We start from the raw sequence: 21,216 nt of genomic DNA on the forward strand, positions 1-21,216 counted from the left end.
CCAAATATTTTAATTTTTACATTTACTACAATTTATCTATTTACTAAATATATACTCAATTTTTATATACTTTGAATATAATTAAATTTCCTTGTGTAATTCTTTAGATTACTGAAAATGAGTATAAATTGGGATTATGATTGAAACAGAAAAGTGGAGCTCAGAAAAAGGGAGCTGAAAAGAATAAATAATAGAACATCAATAATGAATGAAAATGCTCACTTTCTTTTTTTTTTTTTTTGAGACGGAGTCTCACTCTGTCGCCCAGGCTGGAGTGCAGTGGCACGATCTCAGTTCACTGCAAGCTCTGCCTCCCCAGTTCACGCCATTCTCCTGCCTCAGCCTCCTAAGTAGCTGGGACTACAGGAGCCCACCACCATGCCTGGCTAATTTTTTGTATTTTTAGTAGAGATGGGGTTTCACCATGTTAGCCAGGATGGTCTCGATCTCCTGACCTCGTGATCTGCCCACTTCAGCCTCCCAAAATGCTGGGATTACAGGTGTGAGCCACCATGCTCGGCCAATGCTCACATTTTAAAAAACAGAAAACACTGATTATGTGCCCATAATAATAAAAAATAAAATATAAAATATAGTTTTTTAAATTTTAAAAACACTGAAAACATAGGTAAAAAAAAGCCACTTCTGTTGAGCATGGCCCATATACAATTTGAAACAATATTACAAATTCTCGATTTAATAAAGACTTAAGAAACAATTACTGATCAAAACAATGAAAATTAGCAAGAAAAATATTCCCATTAAATATGCAACTTGAACTTGATATTTTGCTAACTTTCAATCATATAAAACTCTGGCTTTACACTTTTTAAATTTTATCATTCTGAAGGTATATTTGTCAAGCTAGGAGGCTGGAACACAACTTACCAGTATTTATGTTTGATGTCTAATGTTTCAATATTTGGACACATTGTATATGGCTCTCCCTTAGCGCCTACAGGATGTCCCACAAAAGTCGGGGGCAGGCATGTATGTGAGACAAAGGAGGAGGCAATGTGTTTTGGTGGGGAGAGCTTGGGCTTCCAAATCCAAACCACAGCTCTGCTACTCTTAACTCTTGGGATCCTCAGTTTCTATATCTCTAAAATAGACATAAGAAAACCTAGCTTATATTATATGCTCCACATTTATAAATTCCTTTTTTATTTTAGAACTATTTATTTTTTATTTTTCCCATCTGCCTTTTACAATCTCGTTTAGCCTAATCCAATGGAGTAAACAGTGGTTTCCACTGTATACTTTATTTGCATAAACGACTTTGCTGAGCTCCTTGAGATCAAGGCAGGAGAAAGTACACTCATTAAGCCTGGCCTCTCTACCCGACATGCCAAGGAGCTGGCTCCTGGGTTAATCACTTTATGCAGCCCCATGAATTCCTCACAGGAGTATAAAATGAGGAAATGAGAACAAGTCTACATTCCTGGGTTTTGGCGAAGGAACTCAGTAAGCCCAGTGCCTGTTCTGTTATGTTGGCAATGTGCATTCTCCTTCCAGCTACAATCCAGCTAAATACAAGAGTTCCATGAGAAGGCCTGGATCCCCTCAACCTTTACTGAGGTAGAGCACTTGTAAGAATAGCAGTACCTATGCTGAAAGCACCAAAGGTACCACGGTAGTCCCAACTGAAAAAGATGGGGCTGGGAAGAAAACAAAACTATGAAGTGCAATGCAGTCCTTCCTGAGCGTGTGGACTCCAGCCATCCTTTGCGTAGTGCTGTTGCCCCAACAGCGGAGACCCCCCCCCCCCCACCCAAGACAGGCCAGTTTAAATGCTCCTTGTCCTTCTCCTAGAGCTTCAGTGGGGTTGGCTGTCTTGCAGAGCGAATTAATTAAGGAGAACAACGGCCTCAGCCTGGTGCGTGCAAGAAGACTGCTGGCAGGTTAAAAAAGCAAAACATAAGACGTGGTTCCCCGGCTCTGGAAAAGACACTTCTGCAAGTGAACAGGTATGTGGTGCACCATTGAACTGGGTCCACAGGTGTAAACTGAGATTGTTCTGGGCAAACCAGGGTGTGTGGTTACTGCAGTCGTGGAGAGCTGAGAAACCCTAGTAAGGACAAGGAGGTCTGTGGCTCCCTCCCTCCCCTTCACCCTGCAGCTTATTTCTGGTAGGGGTGTTGTTCTATGAAGGCTAAGCTGTGAGGCAGAATGAGTAAAGTGGCCTGCCAACTATGTGATGTCACCAGAATGGGTTTGGGTGCAGTCTCCCCACATGGACAACAAGCTAATGATACTATACCTGTTACATACAGGCGGTCACAGGCAGTCTGTGAAAACATCAAACACTAGACAGCAAGCATTATTCTCCCTCTTCCCAAGGCTGCTTTGTCTGAAACACTGACACTCCTAGGGATTCACCCTCTTGTACCATTGTGTCTCAAATAAATAGTAAATGGAGCTATGTAAGCCTCAATGATTCCTTAACTGCTCTGAGCTCTTTATCTATAACATTAAAAAACAAAAATCCTCAAGATGGCTGGACATGGTGGTTCGTGCCTGTAATCCTAGCACTTTGGGAGGCTGAGGTGAGAGGATCACTTGAGGCCAGGAGTTCGTGACCAGTCTGGGTAACATAGTGAGACCCCCATCTCTACAAAACAAAAAGTAAAACCTCATGACCTGTGAAGTCTTTTCTAGCTCTGCAAGTCTTGACCTGGGCTCTGGGAAAAATGCACAATAGCTAAGAATGATGGCTCACCCTTGTTTGACCACAATGACATACCTGTATTTACTCATTTCATCCTCCCAGGTACCCAGTATATCATATCAACCCCATTTTGCAGGTGGAGAAAGGTGAAGTCAGAGAGGTTAAGTTAATTGGCCTGGAAGTAGATTGCCCAAATCAAGATAAGACAGTGCCGCCTCTCAAGAAGTTCAACTTTGGTGATAATTTCAGCAAAATTATCATAAGAGATATAATAGCAGCCAATGCTTGTATTATGTGGCACCCATACACCAAGCATTGTTCTCATAACATATATTAATTCATTTAGTGCTCATTACATCCCTAAGAAGTAGAAATTATTATTATCTTCTGTTGACACATGAGAAAATTAATGCATAAAGGGTTCAGTAACAGTCCAAGGTTTCTTACAGCTAGTGAGAGAGCTGGGGTTTGAAGCCAGACAGCCTGGCTCTAGAGTCTATCATCAATTACTATGTTATACAAATGACACCTGGACATTTTGTCAGCCTAGAATAGGACAACTAACTGGGGCAGGCATGGGAATGGAGAACCTGGAGAAGACATCAAAGAATTAGCTGGAGTTCAGCAAGCAGAGCAGGGAAGGGCATTCTACACTGAAGGAACAGCATGAGCAAAGGCACAGAGGTGTGAAGAACAACTGCTTTCAAAAAAACGCAAAGCTTAGAGAGAAGGGAGATGGATGATGGGAGTATTGCTTAGAAATAATGAGCTGTGTTTATTTTCTATTCTTTTCAACTTTTCTGAATGCTTGAAATTTGAAAAAGCACTGTCAAGCCTGGGTGGCGTGGAGGTCATGCTAAAAGCTGTGCAAACCTGCAGAAGACAACTCTGCGGGGGGTCTCACGGCGTTGCCTAGCTCTGCTCTGCTCCTGGCCACCTGAGCAGGACCAGCAGACAGTGACATGAGAAGGGGCAAAGAACATAGTGGCCAATCCCAGGAAGCACCCTGCTGAGGGAACCAGGGCCCACAGAGCCAGTGTGTGTGGTTTGAAGAAGCTGACTATGACCTTCAGGCCAGGTGGAGAATCCAGTATGGACAGCAGCAGAGTAGACTGCGCAATTAAAAATGTTCAGGCTGGGCGCAGTGGCTCACGTCTGTAATCCTAGCATTTTGGAAGGCTGAAGTGGGTGGATCACCTGAGGTCAGGAGTTCGAGACCAGCCTGGCCAACATGATGAAACCCCATCTCTACTAAAAAAATACAAAATTAGCCGGGCGTGGTGGTGGGCACCTGTAATCTCAGCTACTTTGGAGGCTGAGGCAGGAGAATCACTTGAACCCGGGAGGCGGAGGTTGCAGTGAGCTGAGATCATGCCACTGCACTCCAGCCTGGGTGACAAGAGCAACACTCCATCTCAAAAAAAAAAATAATAATAATGTTCAAGTGGTTCAGGTTTGAGGGAGAGCAGAGCATGGATGTGGTGGTGGGGGCTGGTGGGAGAGGTTGAGGGCAGGGTCAAAGCTCTAGGTGGAAGGTCTGGTCACTCCACGACACACCCATGCCAAGGAAGACCAGAAACTGTGAGGCTGGGGCCCTGGCTGGCTCATCAGCACGGATGCTGCAGTCTCTGGAAACCCCAGTGGGGGACCTCAAGAAGGAGAAGAGGTGCTTGCCTCACCTCCTCGGAAGGTGGGATCATGTACCTCGAACAGACAGGGCTGGGTGGCACAAAGATGAAAGGAAAGAGTATGGAAAACAACAGCAACAAACCAACAACAGCAGAAGCGGAGTCTGAATCACTCGGCTCTCATTAGCTCTGTGATCTTGACATTTCTACTTGTTTGAGGTTCAGTTTCTTCTCCTGTTAAGAAAAAAAGAAATGGTGGAGGGGGGGTAGGGCAATAATTGTCCCTCCCCCATAGGATTCTATAGGTGATAATAAAGGATGTCTATCGTTATGATGAATACTTCAAATAATTAGAAATGGAGGAGGCTTGTATTTGAACAGTCCAACATTGGCAGTGGGAGAGGAAGAAAGGAAGTCAGAGATGCTCAGAAGGAAAATGAAAAAGCAGTGAGTGGTCAGAGACTGTCACACATCTCCCTCCAGAGACGGGGCTGTCAGGCGAGATCCATGCCCTTCCTGAGATTCCTTGCCACAGCCTTGCCCAGGTTCCTCCCCAGGCGCTTGAAACAGAAAGCCGTGCATCAGGGTCTGTGCTAGAATACCGCAGGAATGAGAACGAATTGGCACCCTGCTTCATCCAGGCTGGTTAACCCCTCCCTGAAAGATAAGAAGGTACTCAGCCCAGAGTGTAATTCCTTCCTGTCTGCCCAGGCAATGCATTTGCCATTTTCAAAAACAAAAATCCCTCCCTGAATAATTCATTATTCGAAGGAAACGCCAGCCCAGAGTGCACCACTCCATTTATTCTGACATAAGAGCTCATCTCGGGCCATGTGTATGTGTTTCTGAAAAGGATCCACATGAGAAATCGCTTTTTAAAACATCGATATCCGAGAAGGCAAGCAGAGAGTTTAAAAGGGCCATAATTCATAAATCAATGATGCCACACTCCTGAGGAAGAGTTCTGCATTGACTGGTCAACGATTCCATTTGAAACAAGCTGAAACATCTGCGTCTCCCTGCTTCTCTAGCTGGGATCCCAGGGCGGCTGCCCCACGATAATAAGGCAAGGTTTTAGGGCTAATCCGAATCATACTCTCCCGGATTCAGGCATGGAGATGTGGGATTGCTGTGGATTTTATCGAAACCTTTTCATTTCTATTAATATCCCAATGACTGGAACCAATCTGAACCAAGCAAGAAAAAAAAAATGTGAACACTCATGACTCAGAGTCCTTTGTTCCTGGCTATTTAACAGGGCTGTCCACCAGTCAGTGTGAGACCCTGTCCTTGTCCTTGACAAGCACCAGCACAGGTTTAGCCCGGATCCCAGTTCCAAACATATCTAGGGGGAAATTTAAACAATTGTTGCTGTTTTTGATGGTTCCTGATGGCCTCGATCAAAGTATGGTGGTTGGCCTTGATCATGGCTGTTAAAACAAAACTCCACACCTGGAATTGGCTAACTGCCCAACATATGCTCATACAGAACTCAAAGGCCAGAGCATCAGAGAGAAAATCAGTAAGCTGAGGCCACCGTCTGGAGTTGCTTTTGGACACATACCTTACCACTGCTAGAGAAAAACAACCTGCAGCTTGGATTCATCTGCAATCCTCATTGCAGACAAACGAGATAGAACACCTGTCAGCTCTCAGGGTTTCCAAAGAGCAGGATTTGGGGAAGTCTGGGTATAATTTTTTCTTCTTTCCTCCCCTCTCAGCTTGCCTCCCTCCCCCGAAGTGTCTAACCAAACATGGAACACACAAGAGCAGAAGAAGAAAGAGAACAAGCGAGAAAGAAGAGCAGCAGCCCAGGAAACAGATGGAGAAATTGGGGGATTGGGAGCTTTGCATTTTCCCCATTCGCCCAAATTCAACAAATAGGAAGGCTCCTCTGCAGCTCTCTCTCTGTCAGCAAAGAGCTTTCCAGGACATTTTGTTTACTCAACACCTCTTCTCTGCCCTGCTTAAATCTATTCTGGAAAAAGGAAGGGTAAATAAATTAATTAGGCCAGGTGGGGTGGCTCACGCCTGTAATCCCAGCTCTTTGGGAGGCCGAGGCGGGCAGATCACCTGAGGTCTGGAGTTCAAGACCATCCTGGCCAACATGGTGAAACCCCGTCTCTATTAAAAATACAAAAATTAGCCAGGAGTGGTGGCAGGTGCCTGTAATCCCAGCTACTCAGGAGGCTAAGGCAGGAGAATTCTTGAACCCGGGAGACAGAGGTTGCAGTGAGCCAAGATCGTGCCACTGTACTCCAGCCTGGGTGACGGAGCAAGACTCTGTCTCAACAAAAAAAAATTAATTAATTATACCACCTACCATTTATCAGTGCTCACGACAAAATGGATGCACTTTTACAATAAGCATTATCTCATTTAATCCTACAACCAGTCCTTGAAGAAAGAAACTCTCCTTAACCCCATCTTTCAAGGCAGGAAACCCAGGCACAGAGAGGCTAAGTAGATTATCCAGAGTCACGCAGTTAGTGAGTAGTAAAAGTGGGACATGAACTTGAGCACCAGGCAGCAGAAGCCACCCTCAGCCGGCATCTCTCCTGCGTGTTAGAGCCACCAGAACAAGCTGATAGAAGGAAAAGGGTGGGAAGGGTAGTTTCTCTAGCTTTGTTTTTGGGGTAGGGATGGGAAGTGACCACTGACAATAGCTTAGCATTTACTGAGCACTCATCGTATGCTATGATTTTCGTTGTCCCCACCAAAACTCATGTTGAAATGTGATCCCGAGTGTGGTGGTGTTGGGAGGTGGGGCCTCGTGAGAGGTGTCTAGGTTATGGGGATGGATCTCTCATGAATGGCTTGGTGCCATTCTCGTGGTAGTGAGTTCTTGCTCTGGGGAGACTGGATTACTTCTGGTGAGACTGGGTTGTTAAAAGCCAGGACACCCCTCAGGTTTGGCCTCTTTGCACCACTTCCCCTTTGCCCTGCCGCCATGTTGTGACACATCATGAAAGCCCTCACCAGATGCCGAGCAGATGCCAGCACCAGGCTTCTGGAGCTTGCCATCCTGCAGAACCATGAGCTAAGCAAGGCTCTTTTCCTTATAAATTATCCAGCCTTAGGTATTCTGTTAGAGTAACACTAAATGGACTAAAACACTGTGTGTCAACTAAGCACTACAGGCATGTGGTCATTTACAAATACTCTGTGGAACAGGTGCCATTATCCTCATTCCAGGGATAAGAAAACTGAGACCCAGAGAGGTCCTGTGGATCAAATGTACTTGAACCAGGATTCTCATTGAGACAGCTGGGGTCAAAGCCTGTGCTCCTGAACATTATACTCCACTGGAGTTACAGCTGGCAGTGAGCATCTGAGCCTCAGTGACCCTTTAGAACCAGCAAGGGCAGGGAGGAGCACATTAACCCAGCATCAAGGAAAGGCTGTCTTTAAGGAAAGGACACCACTTTGTGCAGCTACCCATAAAGATTCTAGAGTGAAATAAGCTATCAGAATTTAATTCTGCAGGTATTCACTCAGGCTTCTATTCTCTTACTCAAGATCAATCAATTGACCCCATTCTTCAAGAAAGAACTAAAAGAAAGAGGATATGGAAGGAAAGGACATAGGGAATTATACAAATACAGTGTAATGCTGAGCCTGCTGGCCCACAGGGTAGCCTGAAACTAGAAGGGGGCAAGGCCCAGCAGGTGTAGGGCCTGCTCTTGGGGCTCCATGGGAAAAGGGACTCTGGACCAGGACCCCCACCTGCTCACTATAGCTTTCCCCACTGAAAGCCAGAGAGCTTGCCTTACAGTCTTTTCCGTCTCTCGCGTTCTGTTATTCTTAGTTGGTTTCAATCTTTGGAACCTCTGGAAAAGCAGGAACTTCTTTACCAGAAAGCTCAATATGTAAAAAAGGACTTAAAGGGGCTGATTAGGTGGGAATGAGGAGGTTCAGCAGGGCATAGGAACTATCCCTAGTCCCCAAGCCCCATGACCAGTCAGAGGCACCTCTACCAGCCAATTCAGAGACCTCTATACAAAACCTTCCCTTCTTCACCAAAGTGAGCTGGCTATAGACTGCAGACATTTGTGCGGAGGTGGAGGGGCTGGAACACATGCCTACTCTGTTCCCTTTTCAAAGGTCTGGAGACGCTGGCCTGGCCTCTGTAGGAGGCCTACATGCCTTTCTAGAGGTCCTTAATCAGGTACGGGTTTCAGGTGTCTGATAGCTGTGCCACCACATTCCCCGCTCACCACCACTACCACCATCATCAGGACCACAAGTTCATACTGTCAGCTGCTTGTTAGAGAATCAACAGCCTTGAAAACTTCCAAGGATTGTGCAGAAAGAGATACAAAGTGTATTCACAAATCAGTTTCCCAGAGCTTAGGACATCCCTTCTCAAGCCCAATAACCTTCAAAGTCTGCAGAAGATGAAAAAGGAGCAGAAAAACGTGAAGGGTTACCCAAGGTTGCAAGCACAATGGCCAGAATGTGTGTAAATACTGGACTGGCCCTGTGTGCTTTGGGTCCTCTGATAGAATGGCCATTTCCTGCAGCCCCATTTCCTCTCATTGTATTTCAGTGGAACAAAAATGTTATAGAGAGCAGCCACTCAGTCACATAGGTTATTTTAATAGATACATCCTACAAGCCTTGAAAACTTGCTCTACGCTCTGATAACAAGGCTAAAAATAGCACAGGCCCTATTAGCAGATTTGAGGCTCCAAATCAGTGAGACTGGAACACACGTGTGTGTTTTTCTCAGCGCATCCTGCAAGTTTTCCCACGTGCTGCCACCCTCAACACATTTTCATATTATTTTTCCCCCTGAATCTCGGTTGAAACTGACGCTTTCATACAACACTGGAGGATTTGGTGGCATTGATGATCTCTTCAGCATTCCTCATTCAGCTGCACATTTCATCCAAAGGCTGAAGGATGCTCTCATTTATGCATATGTGCATTTTTGCAACTACAAAATGCACAGTAGACAATAATGAAGAGCTGGTTACACAGGAACTGTCTGTCCCAAGAGCCATCACAAAAGAGCTGATCCTTCCACAAACCACTTGTGAGCTCCTGCCAGCTCTGTAATTCAGGGCCACTCTCGAGATTTCCACTCTCGGGACCAGAGGCAAATCTTTGGTGTCCCGGGCGTTTGATCAAAGCTCTTCTTTCCTTCATTATCATATCAATATGAATGAATGCTACCATTTAGGTGTTAGATATGCAAAGCTAATCTAAAGACACAAGTTTTCATTATCTTCAGAAAGATACTAATACATTTTTTAAAATTCCGAGCGTCTCAGAAAATGTAGATTTAAAATATAAATATTAATTACAGGCAAAATATCTTAGAGTTGTGATTCTCGGCACTGACTGCTCATTAAAAATGGGTGGCAGGGGTATTTTCAAATGATTCCTAGCTCTTCCAGATGGTTCTTAAGGACAGCCAGGGCTGAGGGTTGAGAATCCCTGTCTTTCCCCCCACCCCCAACCAGAGAGACAGAGTCTCACTCTGCTGCCCAGGCTGGAGTGCAGTGGCATGATCATTAGCTCACTGCAGCTTTGAACGACTGGGCTCAAACAATCCTCCTGCCTCAGCTTCCCTAGTAGCTAGGACCACAGGCAGGAGCTATGCTCCGCTGGAGTTACAGTGATGAGTTACATGCCCATATGATTTAAAAAAATTTTTGTAGAGGCAAGGTCTCACTATGGTCCTAGGCTTTTGTCAAACATACACATTAGCACAGTGAAAGAAGACATGCAATAAATGCATGAACTGTGAACAGTGTTTTAATAAATGTATTGAATAATACGGTCAATCTTATGGTCTGTACACATATTTCTGAGTTATCACATATTTATATAAAATCCAGAGGCACCTTTTCTTTTGTAGACATGGGATCTTGCTATGTTGTCCAGGCTGGTCTTGAACTCCTGTCCTCAAGCAATCCTCCTGCTTCAGCGTCCCAAAGTGCTGGGATTATAGGCATGAGCCACCTTCCCCCACCAAGAACCTGTCATCTGTCTTAAAAGACACAAGTCTTCAGTGTGGTGGTTTTGCGAGGGTCTAAATGAGTGGTTCTCCACCTTGCTGGCACATTAGAATCCCAAGGAGAGTTATTAAAATATCAATGCATGGGACACATCTCCAAAGATTCTCATTTAATTGGTCTGCGGTAGGACTAGGTTCTGGTATTTGAATATTATTTGAATATTCAGCCAGAGTTGGGGACCACTGGTGTATGTCAATGCCCTTCTCTGATTGACCTATCCTTAAACACATGAAGCTAAAGAATCAGGAAATGTATCTTCATATATTTCTTCAGACCTAAAAATCCCGAGAATAGCACTACTTTGCCTACTTTAGACAGAAAGTAAGTAATAAAGGCATCTGAATAGAGAATTAGATTTGATGTTATAATGTCCACATATATCCCTTTCAGACGGAGTGTCCCCCTGGTCCTCATGAAAAGCTTGTTTCCTTTTATGCACTGTTGAAACAAGATCACTTATCTGGTTTCAAAACCAACAGCTGATCAGAATCAAGTAAATTAGAGGCAATGTAGGGGTAGGTAGAAAGGATGAGAGAGGCTATTAGAAGCAGGTCCCCAGATTGCAGTGAGAAGCGAGTGCTAATAGAGAAGAGACAGAAAAACTGAAGTAAGTAGACACTGCACGTAAAAACACTGGAGTCAGGATTCTTTAATGAAGGGACAAATACCTTGATGTATCCAGAATGGCTCTGTGAATGTCAACGCGCCACTGCATAGCAACATTACCGATACTCCTAAGAAAAGCCCAGAGTCACCAAGGATGAGTTAAATTATGTTCATTATAACCATTTTATGAAAGCTGAAATAGGGGTGATGACTTCCATCCAAAATAGTAATAATAAAAAGTAAGTGTAATTTAAGGAATACACCTTTAGCTATTTGGAAATTGCAGTCACCTAGAACTCACGCCCTGAGAATCCCAAGTAGCCACAGACTTCAGTAGGAGACACTTTGGCAGGAAAAGTTTCGGCTTGACCAGGAAGAAATACTGTCCCTCTCAGAGTCAGAACATGGTGAGGCCTGAAATGGGGGAGAATACTATTGAACGAGCCTGACCTTCAGGGTTTCTAGGCACACACAGGGTACTCCAAGCTTGCATTGAAAACCTAACATGAGAGACAGCTAAGACAAAGGGAGAGCAGTGAGAAGCCTCTGTGGCTGGCAGGATCGCAATGCTCTGGGTGGGTCGCTGGTTACATATCACTCCCCTGCACGGGATCTCCAGGCCTGCAATTCCTTGCTGAGAACTTCATCCCTCGAGGTCATACATCCCACTACCCAGACACTTTCTTTAGATGCAAAAATCCATGGGATGGTTAATACCTGTATCACGAACCCTGAGCCAAGTTGTCAGGTCTCTTGTTGATACGGTAAGCCTTGTTGTTTTCAATATCTTTCCCCTTTCCAGATGAAATCTTATATGGAACCCAAATATATTATAAAGAGAAAATGGGATACCCCTGGTTGAAGGGCTTTCCATAGCACGAGTCTTGTCACCCCTCCCTCTCATCAGGTCCCATGAAACACCTGGTTAGGAAACCATCTGGAAAAGACCTGCCTGGCTCCATTGCCTACAACTGAACTTCCCCTCCCCAGACCCACCTGCAGGCTCAGTCTTGTTCTGTGGCCAGCATTGCCCAGAGGTGATGACTGGTCAGGGGCCTCTCAGCTGCTATTCAGCTCAGATGTCTCTGACTTTGTCTCTTTCTCTCTGTCTCTGTCTCTCCCTCATCACATTTTATCCTACTAGGCTTTCTATTTGTTCTCCAAATCCACCCCCAAAACTATCTAGGTGTGATCATTGAGTTCCTGTGCCTGGAATCCCATTTTGGTCAAGCTTCCAAGCCTGCGCTCTGCTCCAGCTATCACCAGCTCCTGTCGGGAAGCTCAGCTCCCCCAGCAGGGCTGCCAGCTACAGCCATGCTCCTTCCAGCTTGGGGGCACACCTCACTTCCAAATGGCCAAGTGTAGATTTTCCTACACCCACCAGCAGATAAGATTCACTCAGGGTCTCTATTCAATGTGCAGATTCCCAAACCCACAGGATCATCGGATCCAGGGGAAACACCTGGGAAATCCCGACTTGAACCAAAGCCTCAAGTGATTCACCAGGCGAGTTTGAGAAACACCAGCTTCCTGGTTAACAGTGAGGTTCTGGAATCGTATTCCCTAGGGTTTGAATCGCATGTCTACTATTGCCATGTGATTTTAGACTTAAGCTGTCTAAACCCTCGGTTTCCACCTCTGTAAAACAGGGGTGAGGGTAGTGGTTACCTCACTGAACTGTTGGAGGATTAGGTGGCCAAGAGGCTGTACACAGCACTCAGAGCCTGCTTGGCATACGGTGAACCCCCAGGAAGGTTTGCTGTGCTGGTGTTCTTTGATAATGAACTTAGACCCTTGCCCCCTCACTCCCACCTCTGAATCTCACACAAAATACTCTGCCTTCCCAGTTGAACCTCCAGTGCCAAGGTCTGAAGGCCCCTAAGGCCTGTCCTGTTCCTGGGAGTGGGGCCTGTCTGCTTCAGGTCTTGTTGAAGTGAATTAGGTAGTGTGCAGATGGAAACTAAAGATAAAATGGCTGAAAGCAGATACTAGGAGCAGCCAGAAAGAGAGGGAGTGGGTGGGTACAGAAACGGAAGTTGCGGTAGGGAATACAAACTTCACTGATGTCACAGTTTTCTTGGAACCCCACAGATGAGGCGGTTAAACAGCAACTGTCACTTGAACTGTCTCTTCATTGTAACTCCTCCTGGAAACTTGGGATGAATTCTACTATGTGGCCAGGCCAGGGAGACACAGAGACGCTGGACAGGCAACCTGGAAAGCCCAGCACTCTCTGGAAACCGGAGAGCAAGGAGCAGCACGGGGGATAAATAAGTCACTGGCAGACTGCAGTCAATGCCCCTTGCTAATAATACATTGCTCATTTCAAATAAAGATCCCCAGCAGGTGTCTATGGAAGGCCATAGGTCCCTGGAGAGAAGCAGGTATCTATTCACCCCCACGATGACCCAGCGGGGCTGTGAGACTCTAGACCCCTCAGCAGCACTGAGGCAGCATGACTGCAGCAGAACCCTAGAAGGTTCTGGGTCTCGGCAGCAGGTGCCTAAGGGAGAGGTTTCAAGGCAACGAGCCATCCCTGCTGTCTCCATCTTACTCCAACAGCTCAGTCTGCCCGGTGCTGCACGTGAGGCAGAGGTTCGAGTTTGGCCTCCTGGTGTCATATGAGCACTCGCATCTGTTGTGCTTCCTCGGCCTGGGTTGAGTGGTCTCCAGTTCACCACAGATCCCCTGACCCTGACCAGCATCTCTCAGTGCCACTGGGTCTGAGGGTAATAGTGGTCACCATAAGTTTGGAAAACAAAATCAGGTGCTACATAGGATGCCTGAGTGATGCCCAGTAAGAAGAACAGATCGTGTTCAGCAAGAGTCCTCATCCATCCCACAGGTGCACCTGAAGTAGTAGCTCCCCTTCTACAGTGTTTCTCAAACCTCTGCCAGTCATGCACTGCCTCCAGCTTTCACCATGTATGTTTACCACTTACATTTCTTTTTTTTTTTTTTTTTTAGAGGGAGTCTCATCTGTCACCCAGGCTGGAGTGCAGTGGGTGGCATGATCTTGGCTCACTGCAACCTCCGCCTCCCAGGTTCAAGCAATTCTCCTGCCTCAGCCTCCTGAGTAGGTGGGACTACAGGTGTGCACCACCACACCCAGCTAATTTTTGCATTTTTAGTAGAGACAGGGTTTCGCCATGTTGGACAGGCTGGTCTCGAACTCCTGACCTCAAGTGATCTGCCCGCCTCAGCCTCCCAAAGTGCTGGAATTACAGGCGTGCGCCACCGTGCCTGGCCTCTTTTTTTCTTAAATAATTTTCTTTTAAAAGAAAAACGCTATAATACAACTTAAGAAAATTAGAATCACTGGCCATAGTATTTTTTTAATGCAATGAAAATGAAATAATATCATGCTAAGGGCCTCTGCCTCTGTGTGCAGAGGGTGATAAGTATTAGAGAGATGGTAATGACACTCTAGCCCTAAGCTGAGAGTTTCTCTTTGATTTGATGAGAAGGACTGAAAGAAAATTAGAGGAAAAGGATAAGAAATACCTTTATTTTTTTGAGATATAGTACCAGATCTTAAGTGTACAGTTTGCTGAGTTTCACAAATACACATATACTCCAATAAAGACAAAAAACATTATCATTATTCCAGAAAGTTCTCCCCTTCTCCTTCACAGTCAAGTACCCAACCAAAGGCAACCACCATTTTCCTTTCTATCCCCATAGGTTCATTTTTTTCTGTTTTTGAATTTCATATTATTGGCTCACAGGCATAGCTTCATCACTGTTAAAGTTCTGCTCATGTTATACTCTTGTAAGTGTTTGAAATTTTTCATAATAAAAAGGTTTGTTTAAAAAAAACAAAAAGCTAGGAGATGCCCTGTTCTTACTTTATCTAAAATCTTCTCTAGACCCTCTAACCCTCTAATGGGATGAGATCTACAATTTGGGGCACCATGAACTGGGAAGACATCAAATTAGGAAATTGGATTCCGACTTTGCAAATCCCAACACGAAGCTGATTATAGCACTGATTTGCCAAAGTTTCTCCGGCAAATCCCAATTAATCTGATTATCTTTTAAGCTCTCCAAATGTAAGTCTTCTCCTAGATTCACAGCCAGCCCAATTCTTCCTTTTTTGGCAGGTTCAGTTCCACACCTCACCCGCAAGTGGCCCTCACGCCCACAGGGGCCTTGTCCACACTGCTCCCTCTGCAAAGACCACCTTTCTCACTGCCTCCAACTCCATGTCTTCAGGTCCTTCCTTGGGATCCTGGCCAAGGCCAAAGCCTCTCCCCTCCCTTAAAATCAAGTTTACACTGCACATTTGCACTTGGCCTTCTTTGCTTTGCATGGCTACTTTTCTTTTAATATGAGCACACTTCATTCCTTCAACTAGACCCTGAGGTCCTTGAGGGCCAGCACAGAGCTCTCCTGACATCCAGAGAAGATATAGGATACAGCGATGCTAGTGGGTAAATGTGTGTGTGACTGAACTGACATGAAATCTCCCTGCAGGTTGGATCCTAACAAAGTTCGAAGTCATGGCCTGGAAGATGAAGAAAGAAATGAATGGAGGCTGCAGCAGTTTCTTCAGACAGATCTATGCTTTCCGTGACTTTCCTATCACAGGTGCTGAGCCCCAGCACTAGACATTCAGATTCAACAAGTCCGGAGTAGGGCTCTAGAGCTTGCACACTTCCCAGCTCCTAGAAGATTCTAACCTGGGAGGCTCATGAGCCACACCCAGAGAAACACCATCCTGTGACCAGAGAACAGGTTAGGATACTGAACATCCCCTCATCTGCAGACCAAGGAAAACTGAGTTCTTGGCTAGCATGGAGCCTAACTTGTGTTTTAGTTAATTCTACTTCTGTCACTGGAGGTTGGATTAAACAGTAAGAGAACCACTTCCATACAACCAAAGGTGAACATGAGGTATAAAAAACCTGCAGATAGAAATAGATTCCCAAGGAGGGAAATGCTGAAACCCAGCAAAGGAGATGACTGCAGCTCCTGACCTGAGACTCCGTCCTATTTCCCTTATGACATTACCCAGTGGTGCTTTTCCTGTTCCTGGAAAGAAAACCAACAGGGTGCAGCCTTGGGTGGGTGGGGGTCTATGTGTGCACAAGTGCACACAGTGATTTTTATATAAAAAGGCTTACCACAGGACAGCCACCAGCAGGATGATGCCCAGAGCACCGGCATTCTTACCGTAGCTAATGAAAACCCTGAGTATTTGGCCTCTGCAACCAGGGAACAAAGGGAGTTTTGAGATGGCTGTGCGTAAAGGAGCTGGAAGTCATTCCAGCACTTAGAGCTTCAATTGAAAATAAACAAACAGCCCAAGCCTTCCCCAGGACCCAGTCTGCCAAGCACCAGCCTGGGAGCGCACACTGGCCGCTGGGGCCAGCACATGGCTATTTATATTCATAATCCAATTTGGACGGGGAATGCGCATGAAAATAAATTGATTATCTTGAAACTGTAAGAGCAAAATTCATCGGGACAAAAAACTAATGAAATAATATAGAGGAAGTACCTGAGTAGGTCATCTGAGGGGATGTTTCTCGTGAACTGTCTCCAACCCAGTTTGCTTTCTGGATTCAGACATGAGAAAACTGGCTGACAAAGTTCCAGAAATCACATGCCAACGTGTGGATAGAGCTTTGCTGAGTATTTTTCCCCTTTTCTGGGTGTGTGTGTGTGAGTGTGTGTGTGTGTGTGTGTGTGTATATATATATAGTTGTGTGTGTGTATAGATTGTTTGACAGAGAGTTGATTATCTCAACTCAGTTTCTAGCTGGTGAGGAAGAAAAGTGGACAGTTCATAAAAAACAACCATCTTTCCCAAATCTGAGGGTCAAACACAAGCGTACATTATCTTGGAAACACTGGCTTTCTATCTTAGGTCTTGCCCATCCTCTTTTCCCTAGAGGCTAGATTCAACTCTGCCTTCCCACAGGAACAATAGCAACCATTTATGACGCGTGTGGGATATGTCACCGGCTGGAGATGCATAGTCGGGAATAACCTGGGATGGGGACTCTCAGCCTATTTTAAAGATAAGGAAATGGAGGATCAGAATTGAAGTGACTTGCCCAACACCACCTCGCTAACCAAGTGGGGACTTGGGATTAGAACCCAAGTCTGTCTGGGGTTTGTGTTGTGACACCACACTGCCTCCCTGAAAGAACCAAAGGACAGTCTCTAAAATCAACATTCATTCCCAGGAAATGGGCACTTGCTGGGGTCAAGTCGGAAGATGGGCCTGGACAAGAGGAGGCTTGGTAAAGTACCGATAGCTTAGAGTTGAGAAAGTATCCCTTTCTTAGCTCAGCTCCGAAGAGTTTACAAGGCAGACTTAAGGAGAAACACTTTCACAGACTGCATCTATGAAGGCTGGCCCTTAATGTGAGCTTTCTTCTCTCTGTAGATGAATTATTTTAAAATAAAATAATTTTGATAAAACTCACAACCAAAAACGAGGCTCAAACCTCACCTCCATTTATTATCTATTGATCCTGAGAAAGGAGGTAACCCGTCTAGGATTCAGGTAATTTGTTTTTCAAGTGAGTAGACTGAAGAGGGATGGATGAGGCAGGACCCTGGACCAGGGTGGCTTCTGTGGTCCCCTCTAGCAATGAAATTGATGATTCTAATAACTAACAGAAGTAACCCCGCACTGTGGTGTACCAGACACCACAAGAGTTTAGGAAAGTGATAATGAGAAGCTATTTTGAATATTTCTGAAAGCCTAAAGAAAAGCAAATATTTCACAGAGATCAGACCACACAGCGAACTAGATTATCAAGTGTAGCTGTTCCAATATCATGTCGGCGGGGGCGGGGTGGGGGGGGTGGGGGGGGTGGTGGAGGCCCTGCATCAGCTGCTGGTGATGAGCATCTCTTGTTCTGAGTAAAGCTCCCTGCACCTGTTTCAAAGGTTCTGCCTGTGTGCAGAACAGCCCCTCTGACACTTGCAACTGCAAATTTTGATTAATAGAAAATAACAAACAAATTGTCATTAAGGTAGGGGGAGGGGAGACTAATCAAAGATACTGAAGAACTGAATATGATCATTTAAGAAAAACAGGGCTGAGGTTGGACTCCCTGCGATAGGGTGGTAAGCAGGAGTCAGAGGTAGTAATTTGATTTCTTTTTGGTTTTGAGACAAGGTCTTGCTCTGTCACCCATGCCGGAGCGCAATGGTGCGATCACGGCTCATGCAGCCTCAACCTCATGGGCTCAAGCAATCCTCCCACCTCAACCTCCCAAGTGGCTGGGATCACAGACATACTCCACACCAGGCTTTTTTTTTTTTAATTTTGTAGAGGTGTGGTCTCCCTATGTTGCCCAGGCTGGTCTTGAACTCCTGGGCTCAAGTGATCCTCCCGCCTCAGCCTCCCAAAGTGCTGGGATTACAGCCTTGAGCCACTATGCCCGGCCTAGTCATCTGATTTCTAAATTAAGTGATTCTTCCTCAGGAGCTTCTGATACAATATGTAAAGCATTTCACGAGCCCTGACAATTTCTGCAAACACTGTCCAAATTTTTCCTGGCTCTGAGCTGAGACAGTTAAGCTGCCCTCAGTGGCTCAGCAGTGTCAACTGGATGAGCTAGCTGAGAATTGGAAAGACAGTATTTTTGTGATATTTTAGAAAATAGAAACATGTTATAAGAAGGGAAGAAAGCAAATGTGAAACCACAATGAGAGGAGGAAGCTATGACTTCCACTCATCATGAGAACAAGTTACTGAGCAGCCCTGGCTGACCAGATGGTGGGATTGGGTGGGCCACCCATGGAAGGCTCTGAGATGTGACCCCCTGGAAACTGAGCATCCCCAAAACCAACCCTACAGAGGTTTGGGATGCCCCCTTTGTCTCTCACATGTGCCTCGAAAGACAAGTGAAAGGGATTGCTTGGGGAGGCCAGTGAGATGTCTCCTTCTTTCTTCAGTCCCACCACTCTGGCTCTTGGTCGCCTCATTCTCCCGCCTAAGAAGATCCCGTCTTTATGCCAAGAAATCAAATCTAATTCTGCTCAAGCACCTAGAACTCATTACCAGTTTACAAGGAATATAGGGCCAGAGGAACAGGTTAAAAGACACCATGGGAATACAATCAGCAAAATCCAAAATGTGGGAAACTTTACAGGACAATGACTAGTTTCTTCAACAGAAAAGAAATGGCAAAAACAAAAAAAGAAAAAGGAGGGAGTAGAAATCTATGAATGGAATGAGACATAAAAAACAGCAATCAAATGCAACGTATAGACCTCAATTTGAATCATCATTCAAGCACATCAGCTGTCCAAAGTTTATGAGGCAAGTGGAAAAATTTGAACACTAATTAGCTATTTGATGATATGAAAGAATACATGCTTCTTTAATGTGATAATGGCATTGTGGTTATATGTTTTAAAAGTGTCCTTTTCTTTTGAGATCGATACAGATATATTTACAGATGCAATGTATGATGTCTGGAGCTTTATTTAAAATAATCAAGTTCAGGAGAACCTATGGAGAGAGGTAGGGAGAAAACAAAATTGATTATGTATTGATAAATGTTGAAGTTGAGGGAGATTTATTATACTGTTCTAGGTTTGCATATGTTTAAAATTTTCCATAGTAAAAGGTTTAAGTTAAAAGATGACTGTGATATATTTTTGAATTTTTGATGACAAGGAAATTATAAAATAGTAGTAGTTAAAACATAATCCTATTAAAATAAATCACACTACATATGCATGTATTAATTTTTATATACTTGAATAGACATATATATCTATATAGTTTTACAGGCAAAGAAAATCTGAAAGCATGTACCCCAAACATTTAACTATTAATCATGTTTTCTGGGGGAGAATAGGCCTGGTAGGAGATTTTCTCTTTTTTTTTTACTTTAATATATTTCTACATTATTTAAATTTCGTCCATCAAACGAGTCTTACTTCTCAGTTCACAAATGGAGCAAGAAAGTAGTCGCAGTGGCTCCCTGAAGCTCTCAACCTAGCTCTCGCAGGCTCGGTATTCCAGACCCCTCAACCCATGACACCTGGCACAGCCCAAGACCAGCAAGTCTTTCCTCGCCCCCGGACATCCCTAGCACTAGCACCGCCTCTGTGCCTTCATCCGCCAAACATTCTCTTCCCATGCCACCTTTCGAATCCCAGCTCCAGACCCACTTCTTCCATCCAAGCAGTCTTGCTGCACTACTGCAGCGTGCAAGGGTCCCTCCTCTCCTCTGCAAGTTGGCCAGGAGCTAACTACGCCTTGCCACCGTGTTTGGACAGTGCATTCTTAGAGGAAAACAGGCCACAATCCCCATACTACCTAGGTAGTCCAGGACGTAGATGGGCACGTTAGGTGCTCAATAAAGTTCCAAGTTACTTAATCTTACTGAGCCTGGGTTTCCTCGCGTATAAAACGGGAATCCAGGTACCTACCTGGACTGCTGTGAGCAAAAGTCAAAGTAAAGTAGGTAAAGCTCCCTGCACCTGTTTCAATCGTTCTGCGTACACAAAACAGCTTCTCTGACACTTGTAACTGCAAGTTTTAAGAGAATGGAAAGGAGATGTGAAAATCCACATGGATCCACCCACTGGGAAGAGCATTGAGCTCAGAACTGCCCATTAGTTTAAATATTAACACTAATAGAAATAATGTCCCGGGGTCAGGAGGAGGAGCTCCGAAGGTCACACCTTGGGCTCCCACTAGGTGGCAGTATTGTTTACCTGCTGTTATGCAAATAGAGGGGAGGGCCATCAGCCGGGAACATACATCATCTGAAACTGATGATACAAAGGAGGAAATTTCTATATTAATTTCCCCATGATAGTGGAATAGAAGTTGGCCTGAGGAAATGCACCGACTTAGAGGAACATCCTCTAAAAACCAATGATGAAACCCCATGAGGAGCCCTTAGTGTCTGTGTAGAGGGGAAGATGTGTGTGGGGTAGTGACGCTGAGTGAAAGTAGTGGGACCATCTCAAAGGGGGAACACCAGCCAGAGGAGAGAACCTGCAGGAAGTCCAAACCTTGACTCAACGTTTCACACTTGAAAAGTAGTATTAATGTGAGCAGTGCGAAATGAGGATCTCCCCATCAGGGTCTTCCAGAGCATAAACTCCACGGAGCCAAGCAGCCAGGCCTGTTCTCTTGGGACATCAGTCTCCAGAGAAGCAAGACTGGAAGATAAAAGCCTCCTGGATTCCAACTTCCCAAAGCAATACTTTCATGTCCCACTGCTCAAAACCCCTCATGGCTCCCCACTTCTTCTAGACAAAGTCTAAACTTTGCCACCTGGTGGCAAAGCCATCAGCAATT

At 45.1% G+C, this 21,216-nt stretch overlaps 1 protein-coding gene across 2 annotated transcripts in view; it reads right to left on the minus strand.

Annotated features, from left to right (window-relative positions):
- PRKCE (protein kinase C epsilon) overlaps positions 1 to 21,216 on the minus strand; it is a 532,372-nt gene that overhangs the window by 385,748 nt on the left and 125,408 nt on the right. The gene's annotated exons all lie outside the window — the stretch shown is intronic.

The sequence above is a fragment of the Pongo abelii genome, chromosome 12 (assembly GCF_028885655.2).
Source record: "Pongo abelii isolate AG06213 chromosome 12, NHGRI_mPonAbe1-v2.0_pri, whole genome shotgun sequence".
NCBI classification, from domain to species: Eukaryota; Metazoa; Chordata; class Mammalia; order Primates; family Hominidae; genus Pongo; species Pongo abelii.